Source organism: Bos taurus, chromosome 18, assembly GCF_002263795.3.
Source record: "Bos taurus isolate L1 Dominette 01449 registration number 42190680 breed Hereford chromosome 18, ARS-UCD2.0, whole genome shotgun sequence".
Classification (NCBI taxonomy): Eukaryota; Metazoa; Chordata; class Mammalia; order Artiodactyla; family Bovidae; genus Bos; species Bos taurus.
The window spans coordinates 18,236,728-18,251,016 of NC_037345.1; the positions used below are offsets into that span (position 1 = coordinate 18,236,728).

Genomic DNA, 14,289 nt, shown 5'->3' on the forward strand with positions numbered 1-14,289 from the left:
AATACCAATGTCAAAGCGCTGCTTCAAAGATTCAGTGAGATGATACCTGTGGAAATGCCTGCTTGAGGGAGTCCAGGGGGTGCGGAGTGACAAGTACAGGGGACCTCGGAGACAGAGAGAGCCAAGTTTGAATCCTGACCAGCCACTTACCAATCGGCTACTGGATCTCTCCAGGAAGATGAGATGCGCACACACTCGAGGCCCCCGGAACCGCAGGGACACAGGGCTGTCAGCCCCCAAGCAGATCGCAGTGTGTGAGGCTGCGACCCCGCCTAGGCTGTGCCTTCGCTGGGGGTGGGTCCCAAGCAGCCGGGCCCTAGATCCCACCGGGTCCCCAAGCTCTGCGGCTTCACAGGAGTCGGGGGCTCGGGCTGGAGTCCCAGGCTGGCTGCCTCTCTGTTCTTTCTCTCCACATTTGGGGAAGGCATTTCCTCCTTCCCGGGGCCTGCGGGTCAGGTTTCCACCCAGATGGAAAGTCCCACCCAGGGGCCCCCAAAGGAGAGCTCACCATGGAAACTCCACGGGGCGCCCGCCAGACACAGGGGCGAGTGGCCACTGGCAGACCTTCCCGGGGCCAGGCCCACCACTCTGCCAGCTGGGAGGGGAGGGGGCAGAGGGGGCTGCAGCTGGACTTTCTCCATCTCGGGCACAAAACACTGTTCACACTTTACGTGCAAAGCAAAGAGCGGCTGAGTGTGAGCGTGTCTCGGTATGCGTGTGTGCATTTGGGCGTGTGCGTCTATGGACAGATCCTGCAATAGCAGCCCCAGCCGTGTGCCCTCCTAGCCTTTCTGAGCCTCATTCTCCCTGGCTGTGTCCCTCCTGAAGGCTGAGCTCTGCTCAGATAAGTAAATACAGTAATCTGGCAAAAAGTGAACAAGGGGTGGGCTCCGCTGGTTGAAAAGCCCTCAGGCCCCACATGCTAACCACAGCCTGATGATAATCCAAGCTGAGAAGGTGGGGACCCAGTGGGCGAGGTGTCTCCTGGGCTTTGACCTCAAAACATAAATATGTAAACAGAGCTTCCCAAAATGTGTTCCAAGACGCCCTGAGCTAGGGATACATGTTCCTCAAAAATGGGAGAGGAGTTGCTGAGGTTAAAATTTTAAAAAAAAAGAAAAAGAAGAAGGGCTTCCCTGGTGGTCCATGGTTAAGATTCTGCCTGCGAGTGTAGAGGACACAAGTTCGACCCCTAGTCTGGGAAGACCCCAGTAGGCCACAACTACTGAGCCTACGCACCCTGGAGCCCTGCTCGGCAACAGGAGAGGTCAATGCAAGGAGAAGCCTGTGCACCGCAACGGAGAGCAGCCCCCGCTCAACACAACTAGAGAAAGCCCGCCAGCACCAACAAAGACCCAGTGCAGCCATAAACAAACACAAATAACAAAAAAGAAGCTGACTCCCGGATACAGAGAACAAATTAGTGGTTACGGGGGGAGAGGGAAGGATGGAGGGGCAATATAGGGGTAGGGGATTAGGAAGTTTAAACTATTAGGTGTAAAAAAGCTACATGGATATCTTATACAGCATGGGGGACACGGCAATATTTTATAATAGTTATAAATGGAATAGAACTTTTAAAAAATTATGAATCACTATATATTATACACCTACAGTTTTCCAGGTGGGTAAAGAATCTGCCTGCCAATACAGGAGATGCAAGAGACCTGGGTTTGAACCGTGGGTCGGGAAGATCCCCTGGAGCAGGAAATGGCAACTCACTCCAGTATTCTTGCCTGGAAAATCCCATGGAGAAAGGAGCCCGGCGGGCTCCAAAGAGTTGGACACGACTGAGCACACACACACACATGCATATTGTACACCTACCCTATATAATATTGTACAGCAATTATACTTCAATTAAAAAAAAATCTGATGAGTCTTCCCCAAGATTGAGAGCAACCACTTGCAGACCAAGGGCTCTGCCTTAAAGGAAGCCGCCTGATTGCGCTTAACCAGGCACTTAGGAAGGTAACCTGAGCAGCTGCCCAGGACGCAGCCAGCTGAGACGCCCCGTCTCTGCCGCATGCCCTCCAGGCTGTACTGCACGTAACTCCACGGCTGTGCTGTGCACTTAGGCCCGGAGCATTTTCCAGGGTCAATTTAAGAAAGAAATCGAGGAACGATGTTTCTGCATTGTGTGCCAAATTGTTATTGAGACAGAGCTATTGTTTGTTCAATGATTAATGAGGATCCACGCGGTAAATTCCTCAGCATTTAGTGCCAGGGATAAATGTCGTCAGTCCCAAGTACTTGAATGAGACAGAGGCGTCTACTTCATCCTATTTCTCTTTTGGCCTCAGCTGCCAGGAAGCTCACCGGCAGTGACCCTGACCCTTGGCTGCTGACATAATTAGTTCTTTCATCAATTACTAACTGCCCAATGACACCTGGGCACTTCATCTTGTTTCATTAATAATCACCAGAAGTGGTGGGCTTCCCTGGTGGTCCACTGATTGAGACTCCATTCTCTCAATTCAGGGTCACAGGTTCAATCCTTGGTCAGGAACCTAAGATCCTCAAGCCCCATGCCAACCAGTGTGACCAAAATGTCATAAACTAATTAAAAATAAGGTACACACAATAACTAACTCCTGTTTGGGGACTACCGTGGGGGCCCAGTGGTTAAGACTCTGCTCTTCCAATGCAGGGGACACGGGTTCAACTCCTAGTCAGGGAACCAAGGTCCCACACGCCATGCGGCACAGCCGAATAAAACACAATCACCAGAGCTGGTGTTTGTTGGATGCTTGCTATGTGCCAGGCACTGTGTGAACACACATCTTTGCCCTCTCTCATTCGTATAACAACGTCAAAAGGTAGGGCTTCAGGCTCCCCACTTTACAGATCAGGAAACTGAGCCCTGGGGAATAACTGAGTCAAGCCCATACTCACAGCTAAGAAGCCAAGAGTGATGCCATGCGTGTTCAGCTGCCCCCCAGTCTCCTCATTCTAGAATATGAGCCTGGAGGGTGGGTCACCACTGCGTGTCTGTGGCCGAAGACCCCTGAGGATTAGGTGATGAACACATTGGAAGGGAAGCCAGGATTGATGTAAAGGTCTGTTTGCTTCAACCCTGTGCAAAACTCCTCTTTCTGGCCTTGAGGGCTGGTAAACCTCACCTTAACCCTAATACTAAATCGACTACTTAACCTTAACCCTAACACTAAATCTAAGCTTCCTTCTAACACAATCCCAGATGAACTCAGCATTAACCAACCCAGTGTTCCCAGCCCCACCCATCCTCAGTTCTGTGGGGCCAGCACTGCGACCACAAAGGCTGGGGGGCAGATGGTGGAGCACGTGGGGTCTGCAGCAGGGTCAGGGCAGTGGGGATGGGCTCGGGTTTCCCGTCCGGGGAAGTCTGGGCAGACATGAGCGGGGTTGGCCTCCAAGCAGACCCGAGCAGAGGATGGCGGGGCGGGCGGGCCGCGCTAGCCCGGCTCACAGCAGCAGCCCCTCTGGCCTGAGAGAGCCAGCCCAGCGGGTGGGGAGGAGATGCCCAGCCCCGCTTCCTGCCCACTGCGGCTGGCCAGGAGCCCCGCAGCCAGCACAGGAAATAACAGGGGCCCCCAGAGGCCGCCCAGCCAGGCCCTGCTCCGAGGCCGCCCAGGGAGGGAAGGAGGCCATTGTCGGCCTTTGTTGCAGTTTCCCCAGCCTAGCCCGGACTCCAGGAGGCCCCTGGGAGCTAACAAAGCTTCCCCCAACCCGCAGCTGTCCAGCCTCCCCCAGCCCGACCCTGGGGACAGGCCCACCCGGCCCTGGGCTCTTAAAGCGGCAGGTGCAGAGTGGAAATGAAGTCACGTCCAAGTTAGGGGTGGGGTGCACGTGGGCCAGCGCAGGCCGGGCCAGGCACGCGGACAGATGGCCACTGGGGTCTCTGTCTGCACCCGGGTCTGCCCGGCGCCGGGCCCAACAGCAGGGGTGTGGATCGTTGGTCGGAAAGAATGTCTGAAGCCCTGAGTGTACAACAAAGGGAAAGCAGAGTGAGAGTAACGGGTGACCTGGACATCTCGGGAGCCTCCTCGGGTGGGGAGAACTGTCCTCATCCTTGAAAAGAGATCCCGGAAGCAGCTCTTTCTGCTCATCTGCAAGCCTAGGGGTGTGGATGGGTGTGTGGTGCCTGTGTGTGCATGTCTGGGTATGTGCTCATGTTTGGAAGTGTGTGCATATGTGCCCTGTGTATGTGTGTGTGAGCATTCATATACGGGGGTGTGCACATTTGCACTGAGTGTATGTGTGTGCATGTGAGGTATGGAGGAACATGTGAATGTCTGTATATGTGCACTGTATGTGTGTGTGCATTGTGTGGGGAAGTGGGCATGTACGTGTGTCTAGAATGTGTAGGCACAGTGTACTTATGTTTGTGAACAAGTGTATATGAGTGTGTGTGCGTGCAGGCAAAATGACTTGTCACTGTTACACATCACTGTTGAAGAGCATTCCTGGGCTTGTGTCCATCAGCAGTCATCACCCTCACACTGACCCTGGAAGTGTGTGTCACCACCATGACCTCTAGGGTTCTTAGCACATCCTTGGGGATGTCCCCCCGACAAAGATGCCTTACATCTCCGCTGGGTCCTGGTCACCGTGAAGTAGCAACTCCAGAGGAACAGACCCTGGACTCAGACAAAACCAACCCAGGTTCAAATCCTGCCCTGGCCCGGATCAGCTGTGAAAGCCTACATCCATCTCTCAACCTCTCTGAGCCTCAGCTGCTCATCCATGAGATGGGCATGATACTACTTCCTACCACCTGTGGTTAAGAGGGTTAAATGAAAGATGCATGTCAGGTACATGGCCCCTGCCTGGCCCCAGCAAATGCTCACTAGATGGTTGGGTTTTATCATGGTTATTGTTATTACAGTTGCTTATAATTATGGTTATTGAGAATACAATGGTGAGCAAAGCAGGCACTACCCTTGCCTCCACAATCGCATTTAGCCCAGAGAAATAGAACAGCAGAAGCAAAAGTGTCTCCTTTTTACTCGATTCAGTGTCAGTCTGATGTGCTAACTATTACTAAGTACAGCCAGCAGCCATCCGTTGAAGCAACCAAGCGCAACAACAAGAGAGGAGCCATCTATCAGTGTGGGCAAGGTAATGGGTTTGTTGAACTAGACAGGCATCAGTTAGCCAGGCTCAACCTAACACACACGGAACGAGAGAGAGAGAGGGAGAGAGAGCCTATACACGTACCCACACATGCCTCACGCTCAAGAATTTTAAGAGAGGATCAGCAGAGAGGACAACCGCCTAACCCCTGCAGGCCTCCCACAGCCTACAACAGGACTGTGACTGACGCGGTGCTAAACATACCCATCCCAGAAGCTGGGCCCTGCAGAGTGCCCGCCCAGGAAGCCAGGACCAGCCAGGCTGCACGATTGGGCTGACCTTGGCCATTTCCTGCCGGGCACCGACCCATGGCCACACGGTGGGTGCATCAAGCCCCACCCAGGGAAGGAGCTTGATCATACGATAGCCTCAGAGCCTCTGGCTTTCAGACCCTGCCCACTACCCCCCTACCAACCTCAACCCCACCCCGGCCTTCTCCACAGGGGAAACAGGCAGTGCCCCACTCCAAGGTCAGCGTGAGAAAGGATGGTCCCTTGAGAGCTCAGTCCCACCCCAACCCTGCATGGGGGTGAAGGCGTGAGTACCCTGCCCACTGTGGCGACGCCTAAAGACTGCCGATCGAGACAAGGAAAAGGAGGAAGGGAGGGGCCTGTCGGAGCCTTCTGTGGCCCACACAGATCAAGGCTCGGAGCTAAGCTCCAAGCCAAGCTTCCCTCAACGTGCTGTCAATATATTACAGAGTAAGAGGGGAGAGCACCAGCTGCCACCCTTGGGGGCTATGGCTAAGCTCCGTGCATCCCCTCATATCGTCCTCACAATGGTCCCAGGAAGCAGGATAAGCATCCCCACTTCAGATGAGCACAGGGAGAGCACAGAGAGGTTGAGTAACTTACTCAAGGTCACACAAGTAGTATCTTCAACCTCAAACCCAATTCTTGCTCTTAACAAAGGGAACAACAATCTGGCCCTGTGCTGCCAAGGGAAAACACAGATGAAGAGGCAGAAGTGAAGTTCTCCACCTTGGCAAACATTGGCTCAGTGACTGTCAGTGACAAAGACAGGGCCCAGCTCTGGGAGAATCGGACATGGTCGCTGCCTGAGGGAGTGAGCAGAACAGGAAGGGAACCAGGCACATACAGGAGGAACGTCGTTACCAAGCAGACAGCAATGAGGACCAGGAGGAAGTCAGCTCCCAAGACTCAGGAGCAGGCACAGTAATTATGGCAGGGCAATCGTGGTGGCCTCCTGGAGGAGGCGTCATGTAGACTGAGCTTTGAAGGAGGAGCTCCATAGGCAGACGGCCCCCGCCAGAACAGGAGTCAAGGGGAGTGGGTGAAAGGGCTTAACTCATCAAACCCTCTGAGCCCTCACTACTCCAGGTGGTGGGTGGGCCATCAACACCACTCTGGAGCTGGCTTAGAATGCAGAATCTCAGACCCCCCCCAGAACGGCTGAGTCAGCACCTGCGTTTTAACAAGATCACCAAATTTGCCTACATGGTCAAGTTTGAGCAGGGCCAATGTAAACCACGCCTGGAAACCACGGTGAGACCTCCCCCAAATCCCGAGGAACAATGTCATCATCACTCCCGGGGCCCACACCCACACACACGCCCGACTGTGGCCCTGGTGTATAGCCAGGCTTCAAGTCACCAAAATAACTGCTGATTTCCAACATCCATCAGTGGGGGCCCAGACCCTAGGGAGCACCCAAGGTTGGATAAAGTAGGACCAGCCCCTCCGTCAGGACAGCCCTCATCATTGGTGCCTGTGAAAAATTCCAGAGCCCCAGGAGAGGCGAGGGCAGATACACTGGGCTCGTGGAGTGGACAGTCCCCAGTCAGCAGGGCTGGGAGCTTGCAACTTCACTGCAGAGAGCAAGGGTACAATGGCAGAGCAGCTGCTGTATGCCAGCCTGCGGGTACAGGACGAATGGCACAGAGGCCCTGCCTCCGAGGAAGCTCCAAGTCCACCCTTGGAGGTGAACTCAGCAAGACAAACCCCCCTCCAGCGAAGCCATCAGTCAGGCCACGGGGGAGAGAAAAAAAGAGTCAGAAGAGAGAGAGAGACACACACACACACACACACACACTCCCTTGCACGTACCCCGGGCACCAGCATACATGTGCACACACACGTGCACGACAGACGTGGCACAGAGGAAGCAATGTACAGTGCAGCCCAGCGGGGCCCCTGGCTGGTCCAGAGCCAGAGGAAAGGGTGGGCAGGAAATACCACATCCCCTCGGAGAGCTGGGCCAAGTCAGCCCCGAGGGCCTGGGATGCAGCACAGAGGGGTGCGGAGGCCACAGAGCCCCCAAGAGTCTGAGTCAGGGCCGAGGCACCTGGGCACAGTCGCACACACCACACACACACACACACAAGTGCATGCCTCCGTGTGCACTCGGGGCACAGATGCCCTACCTCGTGGACTGCTCACCATGGTAACAGAGTGGCCACCTCTCAGCTCCAGTCACCACCTGAAGGTCTCCGAGGCCTCCTGAGCTGGGGGAAGCAGCGCTAACAAAGGCCCGCCTGGCCAGGGGTCCACGGTACAGACCAGTCGGCGCATGCCTGCCACGCTCCCCCGGTGAGCTCGGGGCCACCGCATCTTCCTACCCCGCCTGCCTGGCTCCACTCAGCTCAACTCCCCACAGACGCCCCAGCAGAGCTAATGAGAAACTCCCCAGCTGGCCCCATATAAAAACGCATTTCATAAGTCTTTAAAATGCTAGGAAATTCTCCATCTATTTAGGACTTTCCTGCTCCTTTAAAATGTCCCCTGGTCCTTGTGGAGGAAATGACTGGGTTGGGGGCTCAAGCGCAGGAGGTGGGCAGCACCAGCCGAGCCAGCCGGGAGTCAGGGGCATCTTCCTTCGTCAGCCCCAGGATCGCGGGAAGGGGTAAGGATACCCTCACCGATGAGCCAGGGTAAGGCAGTCACTCAGGAGAAAATTCAGGGTGAGGGAACCCTGGGGGAGAGGAGAGGAGAGAGGGAGACAGTCTCTCCAGCCTTGATCTGAGGATTGAAGAAGTCAAAAAGTCCTGGGAGCCCCTAAGAACAACTCCAAAGGGGAAAAAGACCACCGACACAAAGGCATTAGTAAGAGTGTTGTTCATGAGTTCAAAACTGAACGCGGTTCAAGTGTCCAGCGGGGAAGGGCAGTTGAGGCAATGACTGCCCATCCTCCCAGAGATGCCGATGTGGTGACTGAGGGCAGGGTGTGTGGATCGAGAGGTCTCCAAGAAGCTCGGGGCTCACGGGGGCTCCACGGAGCCCACCAGTGCATTCAGTCTGCTCTTCACCTCGAGAGAAGGGATGGAGCTGGAAAGCGGGCCAAGAGAAATGTAAACAGCAAGCGAGCAGGAGCACAGAGTGGTGGGTGGAGTCTCCGTGAAGTAGTTGAAATAATAAATACGTGCTCTAGGACAACACCGGCAGGGTGGGAAGGAAGCCCCGAGAAGGTTCAGAGGAGCAGGCTGGGCTGCACCGAGGAGCCTCAACTCCCTGAAGAGAAAGGTCCGGTCTTCCAGACATTTCTGTCAAGTTCACTCCACGGTGGAAACGTGGAGGTGAAGGACCGCAGCGGGTGAGGAGGCTGCCACCTCTGTCTGTGATGGGGGCACTGACCACTCCCCCACCCCACAGCTAACCGGAGTCAGATTAAAGGAAAGGCTTCCAGCCTCCCTCTGCCAAGGGGCCCCCAGGCACCGGACATCCAGATGCCACTCTAATCTTCCCCCTCTGAGCAGGTCTCTGAGCCTGCAGCCCTAACACAGACCCACCACCCCACTGCAAACTGCACACACACCCAACATGCAGGGGGGCCTAGAGGCAGGCGGGCTGGGGTCAGGCGGTGGGAGTCTCTATGGACAGCATGACCCACAGTGTTTTCCAGATCTGGCCTTTGAAGATGGGAAGTGTGTTCAAGGCCTTCTAAACAGGCACCTCCTCTCCCTTCCGGCAGCGATCCGGGAGGCCTGGCCCTCGTAAGACTCCCACCTGACCCAGGAGGGACCTGCACACTAAGCTGACCCTAGCCCTGAGCCTCTGGTTCCCCTCTGACACAAAGAGCCTGGACCAAGATTCCACAGGCAGACCTACCATTTACAATTTAAGTGCCACAGTGATGCTGGAGCTGTGTGTGTGTGTGCGCACGCTCAGCCGTGTCCAACTCTTTGCGACCCCATGGACTATATAGCCCACCACGCTCCTCTGTCCATGGGATTTCCCAGGCAAGAATACTGGAGTGGGTTGCCATTTCCTCCTCCAGGGCATCTTCCCAACCCAGGGATCAATCCTGCATCTCTTGCATCTCCTGCACTGGCAGGGCGGATTCTTTAACCAACTGCGCCACCTGTCTGGGTTCAAATCCCGGCTCTGCCACTTCCTAGCTGTGTGACCTTGAAGCAAGTCACTAGCATCCACGTGCCCCGGTTTCTGTATGTGAAAGGCACCAAGAAGGAGAACTGGCTCCTAGAAGCGACTCATGCATGGGAGTGATGGTTTCGTTAACCAGGACGATGAGACCTACAACGGGGCAGGAAGGCCTGAAACTCTGATCACACCAGCAAGGTCTCAGGCTGCTGGGCCACTCACACACAATCGATTATACTGTTTCTCTCCAACCGCAAGTGTGTGTGTCACCGTGCCAGACGTGAAGTTGACTCACCTGTCCCGGCATTGACAGTGAGTGTTTGTCAGCAAATAAACTGTTTTCCATCACCAGACTGCCCCAGACCTTCCTCGTGCTCCATCCCCAGCTTGGTCCAGGGCAGCCATGCTGGAAGGAAGCCCAGCCTGCCCTGAAACCTGATCCAGGGAGGCAGGAGGTTCTGGTGAGGCAGTTACACAGAGGTAAGCCCCTTCGTCTCCCAGCTCAGACTTAGTGACCGGCAGAAGGGAGGCAAAGCGGAGCGTGGTTGGTTTGGTTCCCTGAAACCCCCCACTGCAGGCTACTATCATCCTGGTGCCTGCCACTCAGATGGTTCATTCCAAAGGGCCTGGGGGAAGAGAGAAGAAGCACTGAGGGAAAAAGGACCTCCCCACTGAGCTGGGCTGGAGGCAGACGGTGGGGCGCAGAGAGGCCTGGAAAGTGGCCCCTGGGTAGAGACGCACTTGGCAACCTTCTAATGGTGGCCAGAATGAAATCAGCTGGCAGAGGGACATTCTTTGGCCTGAGCAGTGTTTTTTCAAATATACCGATTGACCAAAATGAGATAGCATTTCACATCTAGGAAAGCTAGAATCCACAAAAAAAGGAAAATTACACATATTAATGAGGATGTGGAAACATTGGAACCCTCATCTCTCAATATGAGCTGTTTTAAAAAGACGTGAGTTGCTAATTTTTTAATCTAAGAACACCACATAAAAATCCAGCTCTCTGGCTTCTCTTTTTAAAACTCAGAGAACGTGGGGATTCTGGGCCCAGGTGCCCTGTCAACAATCAGCTGGCACTGAGGTATGGCTGTCCCGGTGGCAAGGCCTGGGGTGCAGTGCACAGTACCGCCTCCCTGCCACCTGCCCGCTCACCTGTGCCACCAGCCTGCCCCAGGTGAGCCTTTGAGCTTGGGATCCTTGTGGGCTTTCACAAAGGACCCTCACAGTTCCCTAAGGAATTTGAACTCACGGCCTGGCAAGGTAGGAAGAAAAGCTTGAGAGTAATCTATGACCCCGCCCCTGAAATCACGTGCGCAATGCTCTGTGCCTTTGGGAAGAGAATCTACACTTCCTTCCACTGGATGCTTGGGGCTTCCCCGGTGGTACTAGTGGTAAGAACCCGCCTGCCAATGCGGGAGACAGGAGAGACAAGGTTCAGTCCTTGGGTTGGGAAGATCCCCTGGAGGAGGGCATGGCAACCCACTCCAGTATTCTTGCCTGGAGAATCCTATGGACAGAAGAGCTCGGTAGGCTACAGTCTACAGGGTCACACAGAGTCAGACACGACTGAAGTGACTTAGCACACACACAAGATACTATCCCTTCATCCCCCTTTTTATGGATCAGAAAAAACAGGATGCAATGGGAAATGAGTTTAAACCCTACATCCACCAGGCACCCCCATACCTCAGCTCTAAACAGTCTCCTTCCCCCAGGTTCTGCCACCAGCAGCCCCATCTTTGCCAGAGGAGAGGCAAGGGCAGGCCCCCTCCTCCCATGACGCCCTGGCCAGAAGGGAGAACTGCAGGGAGACTGCTCGCCGCCCTGCCAGGCGGGGCTCTCCATCACTGTCAGGGCCCTGACTCAAGGGCACAGACAGCAGGTCAGGTTGCTCCTGGGGGCGGTGGCCACCGGGTCCCCACAGGCAGCAGAGGCCACTGTGCCTCCTGCTTCTTTACTGCAGCTCTCCATCATGCTCCCAGAGCCAGGAAAAGCCAGCGAGGGGACGCCGGCACCCTGGGGAGAGGAGGCGGAGCTGCCCGGTGTCCACGGCTCTGCACTCCCAGTAAGATGCCCTCTGCCTCCCTCTTCGCCGCACCCTGCGTTCCTCCGGTCTGATGAGCCAAAAGGCCCTCCATGGCCACCCTTGGGCCCTCTGCCTCCAGGGACCACTGTAGAGCCCCCATGAGGCCTCAGGTCTCTGCTCAGCTATCTACCTCCCAGTGGCGGGCAGCATGGAGGTTACACCCCAGGCTCTGGTGGCAGGAGGACTCAGGTTCGAGTCCCTGCTCCACAGCAACCTGGCTGGGGACGGCGGATCTGCGACTGCACCGTTCCAAGCCTCCTTCCCTCATCCACCAAATGAGGACAGCAGTTCTCAGTGATGGTGCCAAGGGTGGCTTGGGGAGGCTTTGCTCCCCCATAATCTTCTTTGGCACCTGCCCCCATTCTCTGATGCAGCCAAGTGACATTTTCTCAGCTTAACGAGAAGCGTTATTCTAAAGCAGCTTCAGCCAGGCCTTTGGCCCCGTCCTCTACCAGATGGCAGCCCCGAACCAGCCCATGGAGAAACTGTGGACTTGCTGCTGGAAATACCACCCAGCTCCCAGGGTTGTCATGATGGCTCAGGGAGACCCTGGGGGGTAAAACACGTTTGCTCTGTGTCCTGGCACAGACCAAGTATGTGCTCACCAAACGCCAGGCCCCACGTCCAGGACTGTCTCTGCCACCAGCCTCATCCTACCACCAGGGACTTGTGCCATCTCACAAGTCTCGTGCTCAGGGAATACAAGCTGACTTTAATAGCCCGAGTCCAACAGGATTGGGAAGGAAAATCTATCACGTACATGCACTGTCAAAAAGAAATAATCAGAATCAGGCCAAAGGAAACAGAACAATCCATTGCCCGGCTGTGGATTATCCAATGCCCAGGATGCTTGGCCCTCCCTTTCCCACCTCCGAGCGGATGATGGAAAGCTGACAGGCACCAGTCCCCTGAGGGCCGGAGGGACTCATGAGGAGTTGAGCACCTCCTCCTGCCTGTGCATGTAGGGTGCGCTCAGCTCTTGACTGGAAACTTGCAAACTGCACGACCTTCACCACTCCTGAGAGTGCCCGAAGGCCCTAAGGCTGGCGGTCCCACTGTAGCATCAGAGCATTGTGGACCCCAGGCCCGCACACAGCCCTCGGCATCACCCCTGCTTTCTACAGGAGATACACCCGGGCCCTGACACCCCCTGCACAGAGCTCCATGCCCACCACACCGTCGGCGCCCTCCCACATGCTGCTGCTGTCCTGGTCTGTCCTCGTCGCCGCTCGCACCACTGGGAACACAGCTGGGAGGGAGGCCCTTATACGGACATGACCAGGCTGGGCGCTTTTCTGGTGTGGGGTTTTGGAGCACAGCGGGGGCCCTCATCAGACCCTGCAAGCCTGAGCATGTGCACCCCCACATCCGTCAGGACACCTGGATGAGATATGGAGTTTCACAACCTCGCTGTGTTCCTCCGACTGTGGGGAATGCATCTCGACCGCACAGAAAGAGACAGGGCACGGGCCATCCAGCACCTCCCCCTATCCTGCCTAAAGTGTAGCCCCCAAGGCCTGCCCTAACCCAGGGCTCTCCTCCTGAGAACCTGAGCACCACCCCACCCTGGCTTCATACCTGGCCCCTGCCCTGGAGGGGGCCCCTGCCACCAAGGACCAGGCACCTGCAGACACCACAGTGCCCAAACCTGAGCCAGCCAGGACCCAACCAGGACTGTTCGGACTTTCCAAGCAGCACAGCTCCCGCTACAGAGAGCCCTGGACCAGGAGTCCCGGAACCTGGTTTCAGGCACTGGCTCCCCACTTGCCTTCAGCTCAGTCTGTACCAGCATTCCCCAGATTTCAGTCACCTGGGAACCATCTTCATGATTTTTTCCTGAATCCAAGCATTATTACTTAAAAACTTTGTCAACACAATTTTCTCAATTAAATGACTTCAGCATCGTCTTAAATCACACGCAGCCATAAAATCACAAATTCGATGTGTAACCGTTCAAGTGTTAAGCGTTGGTACGCCTGATGCCTAACGCCTCGTTTCTGCAATGACTAACCCAGAGCATACCTCCCTCTTTGCCTCAATTTCCACACCTAAAAGACAAGGAGGCTGAACTAAATGGCTCCCTCGCAGGTCTTCTCGGGCCCAAGGTTCTCCCCCGTGGAATTGGAGACAGATGGCCAGGATCCTGGGACAGGGGACAAGGCGGGAGAGTCTGGGGCCTGCTGGACCGGGAACAAGGGCCCTGCTGTCAACAGAGGCTGACAACTTGCACAGCAAATGGGAGAGTGGTGCCTTCCCTTCCGGAGCTCCCAAGGACCCCAAGCCAGCTGCAACCCCAAGCTCCAGGGGCAGCTCCAGATTCTAGAATTTTATAGGGAGATAAACCTCATTCATCCACCTCTTTATATAGCTGGGGAAACTGAGGCACCAGAAGGCACTTAGGCAAGGGCAGAACTGAGCAGGAAAACCCAAGTCCCCTGACAGCCTAGTCACCCCATCACCCTCCAAAGGCCATGCTAAGTCACTTCAGTCGTGTCCGACTCTGTGCGACCCCATAGCCCACCAGGCTCCCCCATCCCTGGGATTCTCCAGGCTAGAACACTGGAGTGGGTTGCCATTTCCTTCTCCAATGCAAGAAAGTGAAAAGTCAAAGTGAAGTCTCTCAGTCATGTCCGATTCTTAGCGACCCCATGGATTGCAGCCTAACAGGCTCCTCCGTCCATGGGATTTTCCAAGCAAGAGTTACTGGAGTGGGGTGCCATTGCCTTCTCCGTCCAAAGGCCATGC

The 14,289-nt window shown here is 55.5% G+C and overlaps 1 protein-coding gene across 2 annotated transcripts in view; it reads right to left on the reverse strand.

Moving 5' to 3' along the window:
- ZNF423 (zinc finger protein 423) overlaps window positions 1-14,289 on the reverse strand; it is a 345,848-nt gene that overhangs the window by 273,536 nt on the left and 58,023 nt on the right.